The following is a 22,226-nucleotide window of genomic DNA, read 5'->3' on the forward strand; positions in this document are numbered from 1 at the left end:
GCCTTCGACGAAACTTTATTAGTAAGTGACATTCCCCGGCATCTTGCCATTTTAATGACTTGAGGCGTACAGGGGCTAAATTACTAATTGTAAAAAGGGCAATCATATATTGAAACTAAGAGGCTTCCCTGTAACATTTGATTTAGTTTAAAAGGGTTACCTGTAAAGAAGTATCGATCTGCACCTCTGGGATCCGGATGAAAACAAATACCTTGGAGCCCATTTGCTAAGTCGCTATTTGCTCTACTCAAAGTAAACTAGGTGCCACGGAAATGATCTTTCTTCCTATTAAGATTTTTCAGTTTTTAGAAAGAGAGTATAGATGATTGTATCTGCTGGAGGAAAGCAGGAAACAGTTCCACCATTGCTTGCTATTTCTGATTCGCAAGGTATCATTAGCATTTTTGTCTCAAAAAATCTGGTCGCCAAACCAATCTTCGTTTGGTAGGGTTTTATTATTGATTGCTACACTGATAAATCTTCTTTATAAAGCTCCATTTGCTTTCCATTACAGTTTTTGTGTTAATTGATATAGGGTTATTTGCAACACTATCCTATACTTACCGCAACTTAGTGACACTTATGAAAATTAAATATTGCTTCTTCACAGCTGGTATATCTGTTGCATCATAAGGTGCAAGCCAGCTCAGAATCATCGCGTAACTCTCCAAGGCCATAAGAGCCTCCTCTGGAATGTTAAAGAAACGAAAATGTAAAATAAGAAGATAAGATAAGATAAACAGCTGGCACAACTGAGAAGAATGACGGTGATGCTGATTATCATTGACATACTTTTATAGCGCTACAATGCTTTTTTACTGCAGCTCTTGTTTGCGTGGTAATGGTTAACATAGGCTATGGCGACAGGGAATTGAATATGTAGACATTCTCCCTTTTGACGCCTCGATTGGCTAAAAGACATAAACTCGCCATTTTCATAAATTTCAGGAATTACCGATGACGTGTCCAGTTTTGTTTGAATAGGCAATCTCGGATTAGCCCTCTGAGGTTTTAAATGTCAAGAATGATGCATATATGTAAAGACAATAGGGAGAGATAATTTTGCTTGCGTACCATAAAATGTACGTGTGCCCCGTAAATATACCATATGTTTAATACAATAAACTAACAGAAAGTGATTTTTTTGATAAGCTGTTTTTACTTGTGTTACATTTGTTTTAACAGCTCGAGGATGTGACATCAAAAAAATTTTTCCACTCACTCCTTATACCTGAAGCACCTTAGGTAACTCAGTTGTTACAAGTTACTTAATCTAAGCAAACCATCAATTCTATTTGACTTTGCAGCAATACATACCAAACTTCGCTGCCCGTCTTTTGCTTTACCTTTAGCTATTACACTTACTGAATGTAGATTCTGCAATAAGCTGAAAAGGTTTGAATCAAATGTCGTGGTGGTGGATTATTGTTGCGACTACTGATAATGATATCACCACAATTCACTCAAGGTCGTTGCTTCGACTTCCAACACCACGCACCAAATATGGCAAAGTTGGGCAGTCAGAATAACCACTCAGTGGACTGAATTCCAATACGTGTCTTGATCATCCATAGGGAGGACCCTGGCATATTGAGGCCTTTTACCAGAGACTTTTTGTTGATACCTGGTGGAGTCGAGATGAAGGACGCACCCACTGGCCACGTGTTGTTAAAACCCTCGCTCATTTTGTTTTTATTTCGGAGAGCTGTAAGGGAGATTGCAATCACTAAGAGAAATTATAATGAAGTTCAGATATATCGTGCGCTGCCATAGGTTGAAACAGCGTGCTCTTTCAGAATATAGAACATAGAGCAAGAGAGCTAAAGCTGTCAGGCCATCTACCAAATTGTCAGACCATTTCCCGGACAACTCTAGCTTTTTTTCTTTAATTGAAAGTGAAATTTCGGAACAAGCGAGTCGGTAAATAGCAACAGAAGAACCAAACGAAGGTAAGTAAACATGTCAAGCGCCGTAATTTACGTAATTACAACGTGAGTAGAGACGAAAATCCTCAAACAGATAACTAAATGGACACTCCGAGTTTTGAAGGTTTTCACAATGAGTTAGATTGCAAGCTTACGTACAGTGATAAAAATCGAACACAACTAACACTCGTGTGGTATATATAGTTTCGTGTTAAAAGACAAAACAAAACGAAACAGTAATGATGAAAAGTATAGCCAAACTGGCATAACTGTTAAAAGTTCATACCAATCATGGCGGTGTCAGAACGACTGCGATCAAGCTGAAGTCCATCGCGGCTAGCTCATCATGACAATCTCCGGTCATCGCAATGAAGCAAGCCTCAGAATTTTCATCGGCCGCCCTTCGGGTGAACAACTACGACAACTAAGAGCTTGCCCTGATATCCTTTCCGATGCGTTGAGTGGAAGGCCACATTAGTCACAGAAGCCGAGTTTTACGCTGTCATCCCGGGAATCTTTATATTCCTGTGAATTCGGTTGTTGTTCATTCATAAAACACACGCCTTGAGCAGTTTGTTTTCTAATTATCATCTGATAAAACTCGCGATTTTTTATGAGTTTCAATCCGGCCGGATTTCACTGAACGTTTCACTTTCAGATTCTGTATTAGAGACTAAAAAACTTCAAGCAAGTGTTAATTCGACTTGCCGGACTATTTTAATTAGTTAACCACTACAGATTGTGAACTTTGATGGTTTGGCATTTTTGAGAGCGTTAGTCTTGTTCAACCAATCAGATTATTTGAACCATTTTAAAAGGATTCTGGTTGGCTTATTGTAGCGTGCTTTATGAGAGAATAGAGCATGCCTACGATACTGCTGTTCGCTTAAGAAATAAAGTTTGTTTTGAAAATTGAAAGCAATGCGTAGGGAATTAAACGGATCCTTTGTTATAAAACAAATAGAGAAGCCTTGACTGTGCGCTGTTCTGTTGTAAAGCACCTAGAAAGCAGCTAAAGCACTCAGGAAGTGGGAGAAACACTCCACTATGTCTCGTGTCTCTCCCTACACTTCTTTCGTGCTCTAGCCACTTCCTGCGTGCTTTACAACAGAAGAGAGAACAGTCAAGACTTCTCTATTTGTTATGAATTCTTGTAAAATAACTTCTTTTCTTTCAATGTTTGGCGTTAAAACGCTCTATCAAAACTAAGCAAGAGGCGAGAAATACTAGGCAAGAGAAAAAATTGTACAATTTCTTTGGAGTCTAATCGTCTGAGGTTACAAAATTTTCAAACTTCTTTTCGATCTTAGGAAAACTTTCTCAAGGAAAGCTCACTGTACATGAAACTTTGCAAGCATAAAGAATTAGCGACTGGTAGGTGGCATTCAAGTCATATTTAAAAGCGTGGACTAAAACTAAAATTCGGAACTTGTGTTTCGTAAGGCGAGCTTCTAACCGTTTAGCCTCATTGCTTATTGCTATTTCTTCAAAACGAATGCAAGCAAATACCTCCACATTTTAGACTACCATTACCAGTCCCCATACTCCATCCCCACATTCAGAAAAGCCTCTACATCTTATTTTCCATGTGATGTTACCGATATTGATCTTGTAGATGCCATTCCGGCTTGAGCTGTGATTACAGAAAATGACTCGAGATGTGACCCGTATTACCAATGTAAATTTTAGTGAGTTTAGTGGAAAGTTGAGTAGTAGTATTATTAGTAATTATTTACCTAGTGAATATGTTCATTGATCCTTGTATTCAAAAAGACTCAATGAACTAGATTTGATGTGACGGGGGTCGGTTATCGCAGGAAACCGAAGTAATAAAAATAGGGCCTAACTTTGTGGTTAAACACCCCTACTCTGTACTTTCAGAGGAAACTTCGTATCCCTGAACTGCGTACCTATCTCTCCTAAATATGTCGCGACACGACTTCCCTGTGGTGCAGTTTCGACCTTTCAAGAAAACAAAGAAAATGACAGGTTAGTGATCATTTTTTCCTTAGTAAAACTCATCTACCTGTTACGTTGTATTACACAATAGATTTTAGGAAGGATTTCAGTTGAGAAGGGGATGAACACGAGAGAGTTCACTTCAATTTTAAGTACAAGGAAGTGTAGACGAAATTCTTGAGCAAATGTTTATAATTTGTCTTTTCAATATTTCTGAACGCTTGATTTGACTTGATTGTGTTCTTCCCACAAATATCTCCATACTGTTTTCCTTTCAGGGGGAAGGGGAGTTAGGGGATGAGGTATCAAGACAGGGTTTCGTGATAAGAGATTGCAGACTAACGTGCTTAATTCTGCCTTAGTATTTTAAAAATTATTTTATTCGTCTCGGTACGTTGTGTTTTATTACCCTTCATACCTTCCACACTACTATTACATTTCCACACTATCATTACAGGATGGCCCTTGGCCTTTGTTCGTCAATTTTGCGATCTGCAAGTACGTAAGCAGTGGTTATTAGTTATTGCCTGGAGACGGCGATGTCATGAAAGTTCCTCCCCTCCCCCCCCCCTGGTTCGTAGTTCCCCCTAATACCGTTGCCTGTCTTCGTTTGATATTCATCACAGTCTAGTCAATACTGCCTCGTGTAGTCTGAACAACGACTTATTTTAGAAGAAGTTGAAAGTTTCGTTTTTCCAATGTGTTTTCCACTGGAAAAACTTCATTCTACAGTAGGAACCTGTTATCTTGTCATAAGAGCTTCTAATTTTTTTTCTTTACGACTTATCTCAAGGTTTACTTTCGAAACTAAATTACTTTTTTTTCTGTGGCGAAAGTCATCGATGTGTTTGTATGAGTTTGTGCCTAAGTTATCAATGAAATACACATTATTTTATCCTTTTGTCATAAGAAGTTGTCTAAACAAAGTGAAAGTTTCTCCTCATTTGCTGCCGGCTGTAATTCAACAGACGAAGTAATTGGCATGAATTGTTTTCCACTAATGTTTAATGTGCCTGAAACTCAGCTAATTTCCACAGAATCAAAACTCAGCAGTATTTAGGAGATATGTAGGTTAAAATTCTCAAAGAAACGAAAGACTCTTCTAACGAAAATACAGTCATTTTAAGTGACGAAAGTTCAAGATTTTGAAAATAGAAAAACGTATGTTCAAAAAATTTCTTACTTTTCTCATCGTCCAAATTTTCGACTTTTCCTCCTTTTCGTCCACGTTAGAACCTCTGGAACATTTTCCCTTCTTTTGATACAAGGCGCATTTCTTCAAGGCGTTGTGAAATATGGCTCCTTCACAGGTGTCATCTCTGCTACAACGCAAGGCGCAAGCCAGCTCAGTACTGGCGTGGAACTCTCCAATGCTATGAAATCCTCCCCGAGGATGTTTTTGGGACGAAAATAAGAAATAAGAACTGAAAAGCTCCTGAAGATGTGAACAGTAGGCACAACTGAGCAGAATAACGGAAATGCTGATTTTATTGGACATGCTTTTATCGTCTTATGGACATCTTTTCTGCCACACACACACACACACTCTGGTTTGCTGTGTAATTGTGAGCCGTAGTAAGAAGGTATTATGCCTTGGACTGTTTGTCTTGATGTCACAAAGGGCGCCTTGTGTTGCGGTACCATCATTGACATATATGGTAACACCTGACAATTTGTTTTGATGTCATTTTCTACCATTGATATCTTTTCTCCTTCCATCAGATGTTAACACCACGAATTTTTATTTTTCATGACCCTCAAGCGCACTTATTGTTTTCGTTTTAATCTTAAATATAGTTTCATTAATAGGCCAGGTAGCCTTAAGCGAGAACACTTCATTTAAGGACCACGGTATAGTCATTTGAGATTTTGTTACTCTTGACAAAACATCTGTAAAGACAAATTGGGACGGTAAAATTTAATGGAAATTTTTTTTTTCAAGAAGTCGAAGTAGATTTTTCAATGAAAACGAAGGAAATTTATAGGGAGTGAATTGTTTAGGCGTATACACATCGATTTCTAATGTACCACTCGCTCAGTTTTAGGCTGGATTTTCGGTGGAAGAGGAAATTACTCCCCAAATCCCAGCAATGGCTCTTTTTCCTTGAATTATGGGGTTTTTAAACGGATGGTCAATTTGTTGTTAAGATAACTAGGGAACATTTTGGGCAAAATATTCTCCCAACGGATTCCTGGCGATGAAAAATACTACAGTTGCTAAAAGTGAGCCTCAAAAAACCAAGGCCCCAGTTGAGCTTTTGTCATTTTATACTTTTATTCTTCCTATTAATGCCTTCTTACTTTCTAAAAATTTCCTGCTTCCGTCGCTTTTTCCGGCAGTAGAGATACGAGATTCTTCCTCGTTGTTCGTCGATTTTTTCATTTACATATATAGGAACAGGTTTAATATACAGAGCTTTTAGACAGTAACGTTATGATAACTGTCCCCTCCCCCTTTCTTAGTTTTGCACCTCTACCAATGCTGAAATAAGTTCTGTATTCATCACATGATAGTCAGTTCTGTCTCGTCAGTGAACCCTGATTAACACTTCCTGTTAGTATCTCTCGAAATTTTCATTTTCCCAATGTGTGTCGTGATCTGTCATTTTTTACTTGACAAGAAGCCTGTTATCTTGAAATCAATAGGCTTTTAATTTCCGGTTTTTTTTTCAATTACGTTTTGAAGTATGGCCGATGAAATTGATCTAAAATTTGTTTTTTATAGCAAGAGCCATCCATGTGTTTGTTGAAGTTTATGCCTCCGTTCGTTAATGAAATACGCGTCGTTTTATCTTTTTGTCATCAGTATTCGTCTCGACAAATTAAAGTGTTTTCCTTAATGTCTGTCACAATATTATGATTCTGATGCTTATTGCTTTATTTTGCAAGAGAATGATTGAGTAATATTTTATTTGAGGCGAAATGTTGAAAATGAAATTCGCAAGGAAACAAATGACTTATTTATGGTCTGAAATCGCATATTAGAGGAAAATACTAGATCGTGTAATAGGAAACTAGTATTTTAACGACATTTCTTACTTTTATCATCGCCCAAATTCTTGTTTTTCGTCCTTTTTCGTTTCCTCAGTTTCACTGAAACGTATTTCTTTCTTTTGACACGTAGAGCATCCATTTAAGGCCTGGTAAAATAGCGCTTTGTAACAGCTGTTATCTCTGTCACACTGTTGGGTGCAAGCTAGCTCAGATTCAGCGTGGAACTTTCCGATGCCGCGTGAGCCTTCATTCGGATCTTTCAGGAACGGAAATGTGAAATAAGAAGATAACGCTCCTGTTGATTGCAACGACAGGCATAACTGAGCAGAATAATGGTAATACGGATTGTCTTCGACTTGCTCTACGACCTTTATCGCTTTGCAGACATTTTTCCCGATTCACAGACGCTCTCGTTTACGCGGTAATGGGTGGATATAAGCGATATTGTATTAAAGTTATAGACCGGTCTCAATTTCAAGCCTTTGATGTGATTGGCTCAAAGACAAAAAGGGTGCCTTGGATCCCATTTTGTTCATTACTCAATGAGAGCGACTTTTCTTGTCAGTAAAGGGCCATTGTGTTTATATAATATACAAAATAATACGTGATCGCTTGTAGAAATGGAATATCTCTTATCGAGTTGAGCACTCTTAGAAAACTGACTTCATATCTACGCGTGCCCGTGTATTCTCTATATATTGCTTTATGTGCCTGTCTGGTTTGTTTTTATTTACGGTAATGAAGAAGATGCTAGATGCTAGGGAAAATTTGCACAAAATTACCGATGATATTGTGGACAACCTTGTGTTAAGATCAACTTTAATTGTGATTAACTTTCGGCTGTAAATATTAGCTCTCCTAGATGTAGCTCGTCGCTTCTATGGTTTGGGTGTTTGATATCTAACATTCGCGGATGACATTAATATCAACGCTTTTTTTTTTTTAATTTTTAACCTTGACTTGTCATTGTTACTGAAAATAGATTCTGTAGAGAGCTGGAAATGATTGTAACAAATACTTTAGTGGTGATTTGTTATTGTTACTGAATATAGATCCTGCAGAGAGCTGGAAATGATTGTAACATATACTTTGGTTGTGACTTGGTACGTTACTTATGATGATTTCACCACAACTCATTTCAGGTTCTTGCTGAGAGCCAATACCAACACCGCGCACCAAATACGGCATGGAGCACGATGGGGACTCATTGGACCTTACTCAACGCGTGATTTGATCTGCCATGAAGCTGGCCCGTGCATGTTTAGGCCTTTTACCAAACAACCACTGTCGATACCGAATGCAATCGTCATTTTGGACAATTCCACTGGCAACATCTTAATCCCCTCGTGCAGAGCGGAGTGAAGTGATTGAGCAGGATAGTTTAGCAGAATACTTGTGTAGTTCGTGGAGGAGTTTGCTTCAAAATGCATGGTGACACATATTTTGGTGAAATTTCTGAGCCAATATCCGGGAAGTTTGAATTCACCTCCCCCCTTTACTGATCGATATGAAGTTTGGCTGGTCCAGTGGTGAGAATCATAGCGCAAGATGCTCTAAAAGGTGAGACAGATCCTGTTAGTTCCCAGTTTAGCAGAAATCTTAACTCTTTTTGCCGTAATAGTTATTTCCAAATTTAATCCTCACATGCAAAAACGAAATGAAAAATAAAATTGAATCACTGCCGTGGGGTCTCATCTAAAAATAGGGATATCTCAATTTTCCTGTTATTTGGTCGCTAAGACAACGTTCCTGATGAGTGGACTTCGTTATTTTATCATACATAGTTCGTATTATTGTTTGCACGTAGATGTCATACTGCAAAAAAACCATATTTATATGAACCACCCTTCGATAAAACGCCGTTCTCGAATAAGTACTTCCTTTCTAAACCTTATGGATCGATAGAGGCGCTTTAGGCGCCTATTCGAGGATCTACGGTATATTCATATGTAATAAGCTAGCCAGGATTTCTCATAGCTTTTTGGGGAAAATTTCTACTTCATAAAGGTTCATTGTGCCGAAATATATTCTCAACCTAAGCCATGAAAGAAACAATTCAATGAAACATACCAAGAGAAAATTCCAATCTGCAGAGTCAAGCCAGTTAGATAACTGGTGTCGGGTCCAGCATGACTCCCTCTTCTGTCATGCTGACCACTCTTTCCTTAATAATGATAGAAATTAATTACCTTTGAACTTTTGACTTTCATTATCAGTTCCCATACTCTAGGTCCGCATCCACTAATTCCTTTCATCCTGCACCTTGTCTTCCACGTGAAATTACCAATGCTTATGTGGTAGGGGCCACTTGGGCTTGAACTGTAAAGACAGGTAATGAAAGAAATCTTTCATTCTACTGTACATTTTGAATTCTAAGGACTTTAGCAATCTCACATATATCTTTGAGTTATCTTTTAAATTGTTAAGATGTTAGATCTTTGTATCTAAAGAGAACTGTGAAAGAGGACTTAAATTGATGAGGGTGATCAAAGAATATGTGAAACTGGATATCGCTGCAGAATGTGGGCATATTTCTTTTCAGTAAGCTTTTTAGCGCGATTTGGGAAGGATTTTTGTAATGATTCAGAGTGCAGCCAATAGGAAGAAGAGGAAGCACTGCCAGGGGCTCCTTAGAACATGTAGCCATGTCTTTTTTATTTTAGCAAATACCCATTACATAAATTATTTTTCCTTTTTATTTTACTTGCCTATTTCTTTGTAGAATGTCATGACAAGACGTCCCTGTGGTGTGGTTTTGACCTTTAGTGCAACAAAGGAAAGAGTATGTTGGATAAAATGTTTTAACAGAAAAGTAACCAAATAATTGATTATAAAATGATGATGATGCCATAATTTTCGTAAATAAATGTCGTAAATAAATGTCGTTTAAAGACTGTTACATGTATTGAAAGACTTCATTGCGATATTTCGACTCACAATATCGATGTTCTCCTGATTTAGAGGACGGTAAGTCGCCAAGTCGAAAGTCGTAATCCAAGTCTTTGTACGTTGTTCATCATTCCTTGCAGGAGTGTTCTGGACATAATTGAAATATTTTGTATCCCCCATACAGCCCCCTTACCTTCAACAGAATTTGTGTTACCGTTACCTCCATTAACGGCTGAACTACAAGACGAGATCAGCTTCTTATTTGTCAGATTGATCACCTGCATGTACACAGAAACCAGTGATTATTGTTTTTCTTTTGGTAGATGCGTCAAAATTCTTCATTTCCCCTTCCCATTCTCAGCGAACTTTATTACCACTACGTATGGCGATAACTAAATGATAATTGCATGCATCCTGACTCCTGATAGAAGCATTGAAATTTCTTTTTTACCCAATCAGCCTGTGCTAACACCATTTTGCATAATAAAACTCGTTATCTTTAAAACAGTCAACTTGTAATTTCCGTTTCTGTAATGGCTTATCTCTCCAAAGGTTTCTTAATGAATTTTATTTTTTTTAATTACAAAGTTAGTGATGAGTTTGTTTCAATTTGTGCACTATTGGGCATTATACGCGCCATCTCGTCGTTTTGATATCAACAGGTCGTCTGAAAAAATTATCGTTTTCCTGAACTAAACTAGTCATGAAACTCACCTCAACAGACGTTACAAATACGATTTTTTTAGGTAATGTAACTGTCTGATGGTTGTTGCTGTATCAACTTGAATCAAAATTACCAAGATTTCATTTTAGGAGAAATGGAGAAAAATGGCGAAGTTGTATTTTGATTAAAGTTCTTACTTTGTCATCTTCCAAAATCTTGACTTCTCGTTTTCTTCGTCCACGTCAGGATCTCTGGAACATTTGTCCCTCTTGTGATGCAAAGAGCATTTCTTTGAGGCCATGTCAAATATCGCTTCATTACAACGGTTATCTCTATCACATCGTAATGCACACGCCAGTTCAGAACCAGCGCGGAACCCTTGAACGCCGAGAGAACCTCCAAGCGGATCTTTCAGGAACGAAAATTTGAAGTAAGAAGATGAATGCTGCTTTGGATAGGAACAGCAGGCAAAAAGAATAAGATAATGGAAATACCAATTGTCATGCACATGCTTTCACCGCCCTAACAACACTTAACCGCTTACAGACGCTGAGGTTGCGTGGTAATGGGTGAAATGTGAGGGATAGCGGGAGGAAATTAAATTGTACGTTGACTTAATTGGGTGCCCTAGAATTTTATTGGGGATGTAGAACTTCATAAGGTTGTTTATTGTTCGGTACTACGATGGGAAAACATCAACACCTGGAAAATGCTATAGTGGGACTTTTTATGCGTGTATTTGTTCTGACCATCTTTCAGTGAAAGTATTATTTTAAGCGACCTATATTCAAATGTTGTTTTCGGCAACTAAAATGAATTTTTGTGCTTTATTGCACGTGTTCATTGTCAACAGCTTTGAGAATAGGCCGGTGAGGCTAAGATAAAATAACATAAAGGTATGACACGGTGATATAAGTCATCTGAGCTCTATACTCGTGGTAGCAACATTCTGTGAAGAGATTCTTCATGAACGCACGACTGTGATTTAACCCCTTGATTGTTAATTCTCCCCTTTACCTGTTACACATTTCCTTGTAAATTAGTCAGGAGAATTTGGCCTTAGATCAAGATAGCAACTTCTGATACATCTGAGTATTCTCATCACCTGTTTGCTGGATAGTGCATGGATAAAGGGTTAATTGTAAGATTTTCTTCTATTTTTAAGATTCTTCTCTCATCATACTCGTTCATAGTCATAGTTTTAAGATGTCAGACAATGGAACTAAAGTTTACATTTATATTATAGCTGGCAGAATTCAAGAAATTCAACAATTAGAATGGCTGGGTTCACTGATTTCAACTTTTCATCAGGTATGGTTCTTGTTCTATTTTATATTTTCAATGAATCACCCTTTGCGCAGCAGCTTGTTTCAACAGGAGTGTCTCCATCATAAAATGCAGTAGACCTTCCTTCCAGATTCCCTCTCAGTCGCTACTGATGTATATTCTACAAAAAGCTGGATGAGTTTCTCTCTCAAAATGGCCTCTTATAATGACATCGCCACAACTTATTTGTGATTTGCCCCTGAAACTGAAACCAATACCAACTCCTCGCACCAAATATGGTAAATTGCACCATGGCACATGCTGAGACTCTACTCCAACACGTGACTTTATGTTCCATGGGTGTGGCCCAAGCATGTTGAAGCCTTGGATGAGACAGCCTTTATCGATACTAGGTGGGGTGTTTGAGGTAGCGTCATGTCCTGCGTGCCATGTCATCTTCATTCCCTTCTCAAGGGCGGTGTAAAGCGACTGTTCGGTGTAGTTCACCAGTATAGCTGCGTTCTGGGAATAAAGAGGTGTAAACTCCATTGTGATACATATCTTTGTAAAATTGCTCAGCCAGTATCCAGGTTTCTTGATCTCTGTTCCTTTTTCAGTCGAGGCTTGGCTGGTCCAGTAATGCGAGTCATAAAGGAACGTGTTCTGAGATGTAAAACAGTTTCTATTAGGAAGATTAAATTTCTGCATTTAAGAGCTCGCCGTACAAGTCAAGCGTCGTGCTACCGAAAGGAATGTGATCTTACTTAAGACCGATGTTTTTTGCAAAAAATTGGTGACAACATACCCTGGAGCCATTGAGTCTCATTACTAATTCCCAGACTCCCTTTCCACATCCGGGAATGCCCTTCATTTCTACAGTGAGTCTTCCACGTGACGTTTCCGGTTCTTATATAGTAATGGCCACTTTCACTTGAGCTGTGGTGACAAGAAATGAAGCCATCTTCCTCGTTAATCAACATGTCCATCCATTATTATAAGTGAACCATTTTTTTGCTTTAATTTTGTTTATTTGTTTGTTTGTTTGTTTGTTTTTCAGAAAGTTTACGATTTGAATTCGCTGAAATCTCGTCTCTTCAAAATGTTTAACTAAGTTCAACTAAGTTGATGTATAGATTAACAAAAGCACCTAAATTCTCTTTACTCAGGTGTGCGTTTTAGAGTTTTTAATTGTTGTTGTTGTTGTTTTTTTTTAATAATAACCACATACCTGTTTCTTTTGCAGAATGTCGTGACATGACGCCCAAGTGGTTCTGTGGCGACCTTCGGAAAAAGTCACAGTGAGTAATGTACTGCTAATGTCAGATAACTTTAAACTCTTGAAATATATTGGGGCTTTTTTGTAATAGAATCATCAGTCACATTGCAATTCAGGAGACTATATTGAACCAAAAATTCAAAAAACTTATTACTGATTACAAGCATTTTTCCTTTCCTTTTTTTTATTTTTTTTTTCCGCTACAATCAACTTCATTTCCTTGTGGTGTTGGTCATCTATGTGCCCTTCTGTTTTCCTTCTTACCTGTATTCTTGTTGTCTTTGTTATAACAGTCTGACTTCCGCTTGTTTTTTGTTGGATTGAACACCTTTATGCGCAAAAAATAACAGACATCAATATTCAACTTACAATTTTTTTTTACGGAATTTCGTACAAATTCTCACACAACGTATCTTAATGAAATTTGCAAAAGCATCGAAGAAAATATATTGGGGATGATCAAGGGAGGCAGTTTGGAAAACAACGAAATCTGCTAAATTTTCAAAACTTCGCTTGGTTACGAGTCAACAAATTTCCAAAATTCGTTAGTTGCTTTTGTGAAAATCGCGAAATTTGTTTATTTAATAGTTACTTTATTCCAAAAGTTATTTTACATTTGAGAAAAAGCGTCTGCTTTTAACGAAATAATTATTCTTGCCTATGACAACTCTGCGACAGTCTTAAACAACAGAACCTGCATATATCTCTCAAAACGTGGAAGTTATATAACATGCATTAAAACCCCGTGAAAAGAAGAGTTTAAAAACTTTTAAAAGGAAGCATGCTGTGAAGTAGAAATGTGCAGCTTTGAAAGCTACCCAAAAAGCCTCGTAAAAGTCGGGAGATCAATCTGATGTTCTTTTTCACCGTTAACAAAGTTTGATATAGGGTAAACTTTTAACCTCATTTTGATCGCACATGATATAAAGATAGCACTTGAACAGTGTCCAAGTTACTTTTACAGCAATAGAGATGGGTTGTGAAAAATGAAAAAGGTCTGTCTTTACTTAAGTGTCGATAACAATCAACAGCTCTTCGTTTTCGTTTTGCTTTGTGTGAAGTCAAGGTGTTCTGTCCCGTTGTTTTAATACCTTTTTGACACTTAGATATAAATTAAAGTTTATTTTGAAATAATAGAGGTACTGTTTACTTTAATTTGAGGAGACAGTTCCCTTTAAAAACTGATTTACTTTATTTTGTTATCGCTGCAGTTATCGCTTAAACCAAATGTAATCGTCAAAGACAACTACACCTCAACAAATTAGTATTGAGTACTGTCAATATGAATTGACAGAGATGCATCTTAGGTACTAATGTGTTTTTTGATATTCGTTTTTATTCACTACTATGATTGATTTGTCCTCTTATTGCTTACATGATTAAAGCATTTTCGGCTTTGAATCCAGTGTGTTGCAAAAAATATATTTGTTCTTTGTCAGTGTCCTCTCTTCCAGTCTTTTTTATAAAAGTGGTTCATATAAGGGCTCACACCTCCGTTGTTGGAGGAGGGCATTGAGGTGAAAACAAAATACTTTTGATTTCCATATTTGCCGTGAGAAATTTGACTTGTGTGTAGTATCTGTGACATAATCTAAATCAAGTCGAGGCTTTGGACAACGAATTGATATCAGTTCGGGTCATTTTGTTTCATTCCATGCCATTAAACAATATTTTACTGGCGCCAGTGTCAGTTATTACCTTTGTGGGGATATTTAGGTTCGGTTAGAAGAGTTTCGTAGCGTGGAAGTTCTTGAGGGCTATAATGCTAAAAATAAACGATTTTTCAGTTGTTTAAATTTACGGTGAAGGTCATTTCGTACCTTTGTTATCGTTAGAGCTCTTGCTTTCTAATTTTCATGTTTTCACCCAAGTTGGGATCTTTGGAGCACTGATCGCTTTGATACCAAAACATTTTTTAGAGGCTTTTGAAATATCGCTTTGTTGCAGTGTTGCCACGCGGCTGCATCGTAAGGGCACATGCTAGCTCACTATCCGCGTAGAAACCTACAATGTTATGAGGAATTTACACCGTAGTTTTTCTCTCATACGAAAAGGGTAAAATATGAAGATAACCGCTCTTGAAGATGGCAACTGGAGACGAAACTGAACAGAATGATAACAAAACGGAAGATCCTGAAATTTCTCTTTATATCTCCAATACTTACAAAATACTTAGTTCAGCTTACGTTAGTGGCGCACATTGAATGCGTAGCGGGCTTCATTATCACTTGGTAAATAGATTGGCAACGGGAACGTTGTGGAGTATCTCAATACTTATCGTTTGACATGCAGGTGTCGCAAATTGCTCGTGCGTCTCCGTTTTTTTTTTAATTTATGCAATGAAATGGAAAATAAGAAAGTTTGGTATTACAGATGGGGGATGTTAACGTGATTGAGTTGTAAAATTTTTCCTCCATTTCTCTGATTTAATAGCACTTGAGAACCAACTCGAACTATTGATGAGATTTCTATAGGGGTTAGACTAACTCCTCTTTACATCAAACCGGTATTCGTTATCGAAAAGATTCTCTTTTCCTTACCTAAAAGAAATGTTTTACATCATTTGATCTCAAGACGAGTATTCTGTGTTGTGCTGTACCTAGCTTTTTAATAACTTACGTCTACAGAAAAATTTTAGTCCAATCATTCCGTTAGGTCGCATTGGCCTTGACATTACTTATCCTGTACATCATGCACGGTGATCAGTTCGAAAGTTTCAAATGTCACCAACCCTTGCAACCCCACGGTCATTTGACCGTCGTGGTGCCCGAGGGAGTGCGGATTTTGAACCTTGCCTGGGTGGAGTGGGGCATTTGAAACCAGAAGTGTCAAGTACTTTGCAGCATAACACACGTATTTTATGGATGAGTTTAACGGTAAAAAGTTTGCTGTCGTGAGCTGTGGGATGGCTTCGAGAGAACACTTAATCGTCATCTTAGATACGATTTAAAAACAAGAAAAAACCTATTAGCCAGTACCAAAAACTAATACGGGACTTTTGCTAAATTCTACAACAATTCGTTGATCACACAAAGATGCTGAACCCAAGCTTTGGCCTGGGGTTGGGGGGTGGAAGTACAAGGAACTTGAACAAGCCAATTGCCAGATGGGGGATGGCGAACTTTTTCGAATTGATCAACGCACAGCGCTTTGCTTAAAAAAGGTTAATCTATTCTTTCCTTATGATCTAGTTATCATTTTCCGTCTATTGTGTTTCAATACATTTCTTATACATTTATCCCCGCTGAGGAATTTGATGTTGAGTAAAGTGATATCCCAAGTTGATTATTTCTTTCCTTCTCAACATCATGGCGCTGTCACAATGTGTTTGATAGAGTATTAGTAAGGTTAAAGTTCCTTTTTTGTCACCAACAGGGAATGAAAAGAGTTAATGGGATTTACTTCACGGGGTTCACTTTGGTTTCGTTTTTCCTTCGCTTTTGAAATCGATCTTGAGAAATCGCACCATCATCTCGACCAATCAGATTGCAAAACTATAAAACCTGGCATGAGTTGGTCACTCACGTTTTTCAAAACTGAAGCACCGCAGTTTGAGTTCTAATCAACTCCCTGTCAATATTTACATTTGTTCCGAAATCGTAAGTAGTGAATCTAACACTGATTTTGGTTTTACAATACGCAATCGAAAAACTGCTTTACTTTACATCACTACTGAACGTAGATTCTACAGGGAAAGAAAGCTGCATAAGTCTGTATATTAGGTTGTAGGTCTAATAATATGCTCCGCAACTAATCTTAGTATTTATCAGATTGGTGGTGCTGATATCCAAAACCAAAACCTCTGTACCAAATATGGAAAGGAACAGATTTGTGTCTGGGTCTGTATTTCCAACTTGTGTGTTTGACTTTCGTTAATGGTAGCTTAGAAGACAGGCTGAAGCCCTCCTCCAAACAGCTGGTATTTATACTGGGTGAGATCCAGGGAGGTTGTGTCATGGTGGACATTTACTTCCTCTCCAGTTCTTTGGTCGTTCCCCCGTTTAAAGCTGCGTGAAGTGAGCTGTCGGTTATGGGTTTTAACAACAGGCTGACCTTTTTATTCCAGTGGATGAAAATTTCATGGTGCAACATATTCTGCTGAAAGAGCTAAGCCAGTACCCAGGAAGTTTGGCTTCTACCAATTTGTCAACAGGTTTGAATAAGGAGATCTTGTGGCCCACTGAGGGGAATCATAGGCAAAGGTCTTCTAGAAGGTAAGAAGTTCTCTGTTAGACACTATATTCAATTTGACACGCTGTGTTCCTCTGTCCTAATAGAGATGTCAGGGTCTAAGTCTGAACGGGCACCCCCCGTGACCCCTGGTTCATTGAGTTGAATTCCTAAGCCAAAAATTCTAAAGCTCAGAATAAAATGGTTCTAAAATGGCTCCAAGGGGCTTCTTTTGTTTATATGAAACTCTTACTGATCACCTTTGGGAGTGAGTCAGGCAGTAAGTTGGGTTGCTATTTGAGAGTCGGTAGGAAACCATTTTTTAACTTCGCTCAGTGATTGGTGCCATAAAACTTGCGCTTGTAATCTCAACCAATCACATTCAAAACTTTGGCCAAAATGGTTTGGTCACGAGCGGTTTTTCTCCGACGCGTTCTACTCGTTTACAGCACTTTACTGGTTTTTACTTTGAATTCTCATGGCTAATGAGGTTGTAACCTTCTCATCCGCTGGCTGTTGTGTTTGTATTACTTTTTGGTTTTGGTTTTGTTAATCTCAACTTAAAATAACTGCTTCAATCAGTTATTCTGTCAAACAGCTAACAAAGCACGAATAGAACATTCTAGGGCGACCATTAAATTTATAAACAAACCTGTTGATCCATTGATTCGCATTACTAGTGTCCAGCCATCCTCCTTCTCCACATCCAGGAATTCTCCCACATTTTGCAATATGTTTTCCACGTATTTCTCCACCAGTTGTATGTTGTAAAAACCACTTGGGCTTGAGCTTTGGTATAAGATTTGAATTTTAAAGAAGCGCTCTCAGCAGTGATGTTTATGAAATAAATGATTATTACCAGCGCGCCCTGATTTGTTTAAAAAACCTATCGTTGTGTTGCAAACCACGATAAAAACATAAGAAAGTGTGGTCTGATCAGCCTGAAATTAGCTATGAATTTTGCACCGAAGACAGTGTAGTTTCAATTTTAAAGTGAACTTTTGCATAGTTTTTTGCACATGATTTCTTCCCCTTTTAATTCTCAAAGTCAGAAGCCAACGATCAAATGTTACAGTGTGTCTACAACAGATGGTGGATGATGCTTTTTGTTATTTGACATTTCTTTTGGCAATATTTTCTAAAAAGTAATTTGGACAAATAAGTCAACTTTCGTGTCATGCAGAGCCATTCAAACGGTCAATACATGTAGATGATTTGAATCGGATTCGTGTAATATTCTTTACAAAACTATTGTAGGTGTTTTTTTTGCTCCAACCCCCGCACCTTCGATTGAGAAACAAAACGCCGTATAATTTCTGTTCTGTAAAGATCTGTCTTCAAAATGAAGAGCGACAATGAACACTCGTCATTACGAAATAATCCTCAAAGCTGAAAGGGGCACAGTTTGATAATAAGTTCAGAAAATTTCAAGAGGGTGCAACTTAGATGGCTGTAAAAATGAAAAATTATTTTTTGTTCTATTCAGAGACGATTTGAAAAAATTTTATAGCTAGTATCGTTTATGAAAGAGAGGCATGAGCGCTAACTTTGCAATCAGATAATGTAAAAGTAATTATGAAATAGGCTGACTTGACTTTTCATATTCCTTAAAACTGGAAATGCACCCACCTATTTTGTTGTAAGATATCGCTACACGAAGCCCTCATCGTTGTTTGATCGTCTGTTATCGTTGAAGAGACGGAACCACGGTTATCATCATTGTTGTCAATACCATAAGGACAGCTTCCTTCCAGATCTTCGCTCACTGGAAGAATCGGAACCTTTTGAGGAAACGAAAAATAAGTTTTTATTTCATATTTTTCGAGTAGTTTGGCACTCATAGCGTGTTTTGTTTGTCATTTTTTGTACTTACTAATGTTCAAAAAGTTAGCAGAATTTTTCTTGTAAAGTGTATTTGTGTGAAAACTGACAGGCTATAGCTTTTAAAGAAGGAAGGACGCGTAACATGAAGGCTTGTAAGATGGAAAGCTTGTAACATTGAATGCTTGTAGCAAGGAAAGCTTGCAACCTGGAACCTTTACAGGAATCAAAATATAAAATACCGGAAAAATCATGGTCCAACAGCAGCGGTTGACGAGCTGAGTCCAATTTAAAAAAAAGATCGAAAGAAGTACCCTTGAAATATTCACTCAGGCAAATATGTCTTTTGAAAAAAGAGAGACGTCACGCGTAAAATTGAACCTCTTGATTGGTGTTAAAATAGAATCTTGCAATTAACTGATTGATTAGCTTTACGAAAGCCACCATCTCGAAGCCGATGGAAGATCGATTTCAAAATTGACTGATACATCCTCGTAGTAAGTTATAACATATCGTATGCTGAATGAATGAAATGTTTATATTATTTGGACGCAATCAATTGGCAACTTCGAAAAAAGTGTTTTGTTGCCACAAATCTGACGGATACATAAAAGATTTCAATTTTCAGTTTTTTTGTGTGTATGTTTGGGCTGCTTGAGTAGTTTCTGTCATGCGATGGGAAGTCTGATAGCGGGTCTGAGTGTTTTGAAGTGACAGCTTCATTGGGCTGTACAAACACAAGAAGTCAAATAATTCTTTATTTAAACATCTTCATGGTCATTTCAACGACATGGTTGATTAAAGAAAATTACCATGAATTTTCTTTGTTTTTTTTTATAAACTACTTACACAATGCGGCGGAAAAAGGAGCAAAAGAGAGTATATTATTTAAAGCGAACGTGCAAAACCTTAACTGCGAAATTATCTTCTTCTCTTAGACGTTTCTCAAACTAAGCTGATTTGGTACGAATTTTAATGCTAAAAATGTGGTTTTAAATATGCTTAGAAATTATAGACTGTAAATTATCGCGAGTAAAAGTGTATTTGTCTAATAGAAGCCATTTCCGAGAGAAAAGAAACAAAGAAACAAAGAAAAAGAAGAAAGAAAGAAAGAAAGAAAGAAAGAAAGGGAAAAAAAGTAAGCTTTTGTTTTTCTCGAGCGTGTCCTCTACAAGGAAATGAACCCCAGACCGTGGAATTTCGTGCTTCGATGCCCTACTACTAAGTTTAGTATGCTATTATGGATCTTTCTTCATTTGTGAAAACCCTCTTTAATATAGCTTGGTTCAGTAATATCGAAAGATTCGTGCGAGTAAAACGGAATGGCAAAAAAATGAACTCGGTCATGAAATGAAGACAGACTCGTCTTGAGACTTGAGACTTGACTCGTTTTGTTATGGGTGTAAGGTAAAGAAGAATCTGGATCTCTCACGAGGAAAACGTTTCTTCTTTTAGATTGATTTACAGAGCATTTCAAGATTGCAAACGTTGAAACTTATGTTAGACTTGTCAGTGTAAGACATATTTTTCAAAGAGACCTTCGCCTGCACTCAACATTGATAAGAACTGAATGAGCATTTTAAGCATTTTCCAAACTTGAAAAGCTTATAGCCGCACAGAAAAGGTATCTATTTACTAGATGTCTTACCTTTCTCAGGGTCACAATTTTTAACTTTGGATCTACGTCGCTGGCATGGATATCAGTGGAATCTTTTCCCTTGTTTTGATAAAGAGAGCATCTCTTAGTGTCTCTGTCAAAGGTCGCCTTATCGCAGTGGCTTCTCGTGTTGCATCTTAATGCGCAAGCTATCGAAGTTGCAGAGATGAACTCAGCAGTTTTTATTGTGTCTTTCAGCGACTGTTTTTGCGGCCAGTGTGAAAAAGTGAAGTACGATGAACAGAGGTTTTGTAGATAGACGCCTGAAATATAGGCAGATAAAATGATGCCAATTCGAAATAAGGCGATCATGGTTTTTGCGGCGAGATGAAGTGTTTATTTACTTGGATAAGTCTTACGTTTCCTTATTATAGAGCTGTAGGGGATTGGAAACGATACTTACTCTGATTGGTTTTTCTCTTTTGGGTCACATGATATTTAGCGCCCGGATTCACTTTAACACTTTTTGACGTGTTGTTGGTGTAAATTTTCATTTGGAAGTCTTCTTGTGCTCCTTGTCTTAGAGTGCTTTTCAACAATACGCAAACTCTTACAAAAACAATTATACAAAAATTTCTATAGCGCCCTATTCTAGAGCTCTAAAGCGCTTTACAATAAAAGGTTTAAAGCAGTAACTCAGTAAATGATAAATTCGAAAAATACTAGAGCAAAACTACAAATTAAAAAGATAAGTTTTAAGGTTGCTCCTAAAAGATGTACGATTTAAACTACATTTTATATGCTCTGGAGGATTATTGCAAAGTTTAGGGACGCAGACCGAAAAAGCACGATCACCATAAAATTTTAAGGTGTCACTAACAAGTTCAGGTTGATGATCGTAAATTCCTAGATGGCTTGTGAGTTTTCAACAAATCACGAATATAGCTAGGACCTAAATCATTTAAAGATTTAAAAGTCAACGGTAGGATTTTGAAAACAACCCTCTGCTCCACAGGAAGCCAGTGTAGTTCTTTCAGTTAAGGAGTATTACGGTCATATTTAGAACCACATAAGATTAGACGCGCCGCACAGTTCTAAACTAACTGAAGTCTATGAATAAAGTATTTCGGAAGTCCATACAACAGAGAGTTACAGTTGTCCAGTCTACACATTACGAAGGCATGCACCAACATTTTGGTGGACAAATTGACTCCAACCAGCCAGGTAGGATTTGAACCACGCAAGGACCCTTCCCTTGATACGCATCTTCAATCCGTGGAGTAGTACGCTGTGGTCAACAGTGTCAAAAGCTGCAGATAAATCAAGCCGTAACAAAACGACGGTGCCACCATTGTCCTCAGCTCGCGATATGTCGTCCTGTCCTTTCAAAAGGGCGGTCTCAGTACTATGCAATTTCTTATAAGCAGATTGTACTTTCTCATTGAGATTGTTCTTATCAATATGCTGCACAAGCAGGTAAACTTTCCCTCATAAGTCGTATCTTGTCGGCAAAGAAGGAGTTGAACTGTTCATCTACAGCAGAGTCAGAACTTGCAGAAGGAAACGCACGAGAGGTTTTCTGTATAACAAAGTATTAATCACTTGAAACAACATTTGCTGGTTCCCATGATTGGCCTCAATTATTGATGAGTAGTAGGCCTCTTT

The 22,226-nt window shown here is 37.7% G+C and overlaps 2 long non-coding RNA genes, 1 other non-coding gene and 1 pseudogene across 3 annotated transcripts; 1 reads left to right on the plus strand and 3 right to left on the minus strand.

Annotated features, from left to right (window-relative positions):
- Positions 1-1,600: 1,600 nt before the first annotated feature.
- Positions 1,601-4,364, minus strand: LOC136279099 (uncharacterized). The gene is made up of 5 exons (XR_010716725.1): positions 4,303-4,364; positions 3,836-3,887; positions 3,435-3,558; positions 2,212-2,450; positions 1,601-1,705 (listed from the first exon to the last, which is right to left on the minus strand). It is a non-coding gene; the product is annotated as an uncharacterized lncRNA (long non-coding RNA).
- LOC136279100 (uncharacterized) lies at positions 3,222-10,868 on the plus strand. The gene is made up of 4 exons (XR_010716726.1): positions 3,222-3,299; positions 3,807-3,914; positions 8,021-8,438; positions 10,678-10,868. It is a non-coding gene; the product is annotated as an uncharacterized lncRNA (long non-coding RNA).
- LOC131798552 (uncharacterized) lies at positions 7,742-9,193 on the minus strand. Its single transcript, XR_010716724.1, has 2 exons — positions 9,068-9,193; positions 7,742-8,431 (listed from the first exon to the last, which is right to left on the minus strand). It is a non-coding gene; the product is annotated as an uncharacterized protein (transcript).
- An 870-nt stretch (positions 10,869-11,738) lies between the features above and the next one.
- On the minus strand, positions 11,739-20,948 carry LOC131798615 (uncharacterized; annotated as a pseudogene).
- Between the last annotated feature and the right edge of the window lie 1,278 nt (positions 20,949-22,226).

This window comes from Pocillopora verrucosa, chromosome 2 (genome assembly GCF_036669915.1).
Source record: "Pocillopora verrucosa isolate sample1 chromosome 2, ASM3666991v2, whole genome shotgun sequence".
NCBI lineage: Eukaryota > Metazoa > Cnidaria > Anthozoa > Scleractinia > Pocilloporidae > Pocillopora > Pocillopora verrucosa.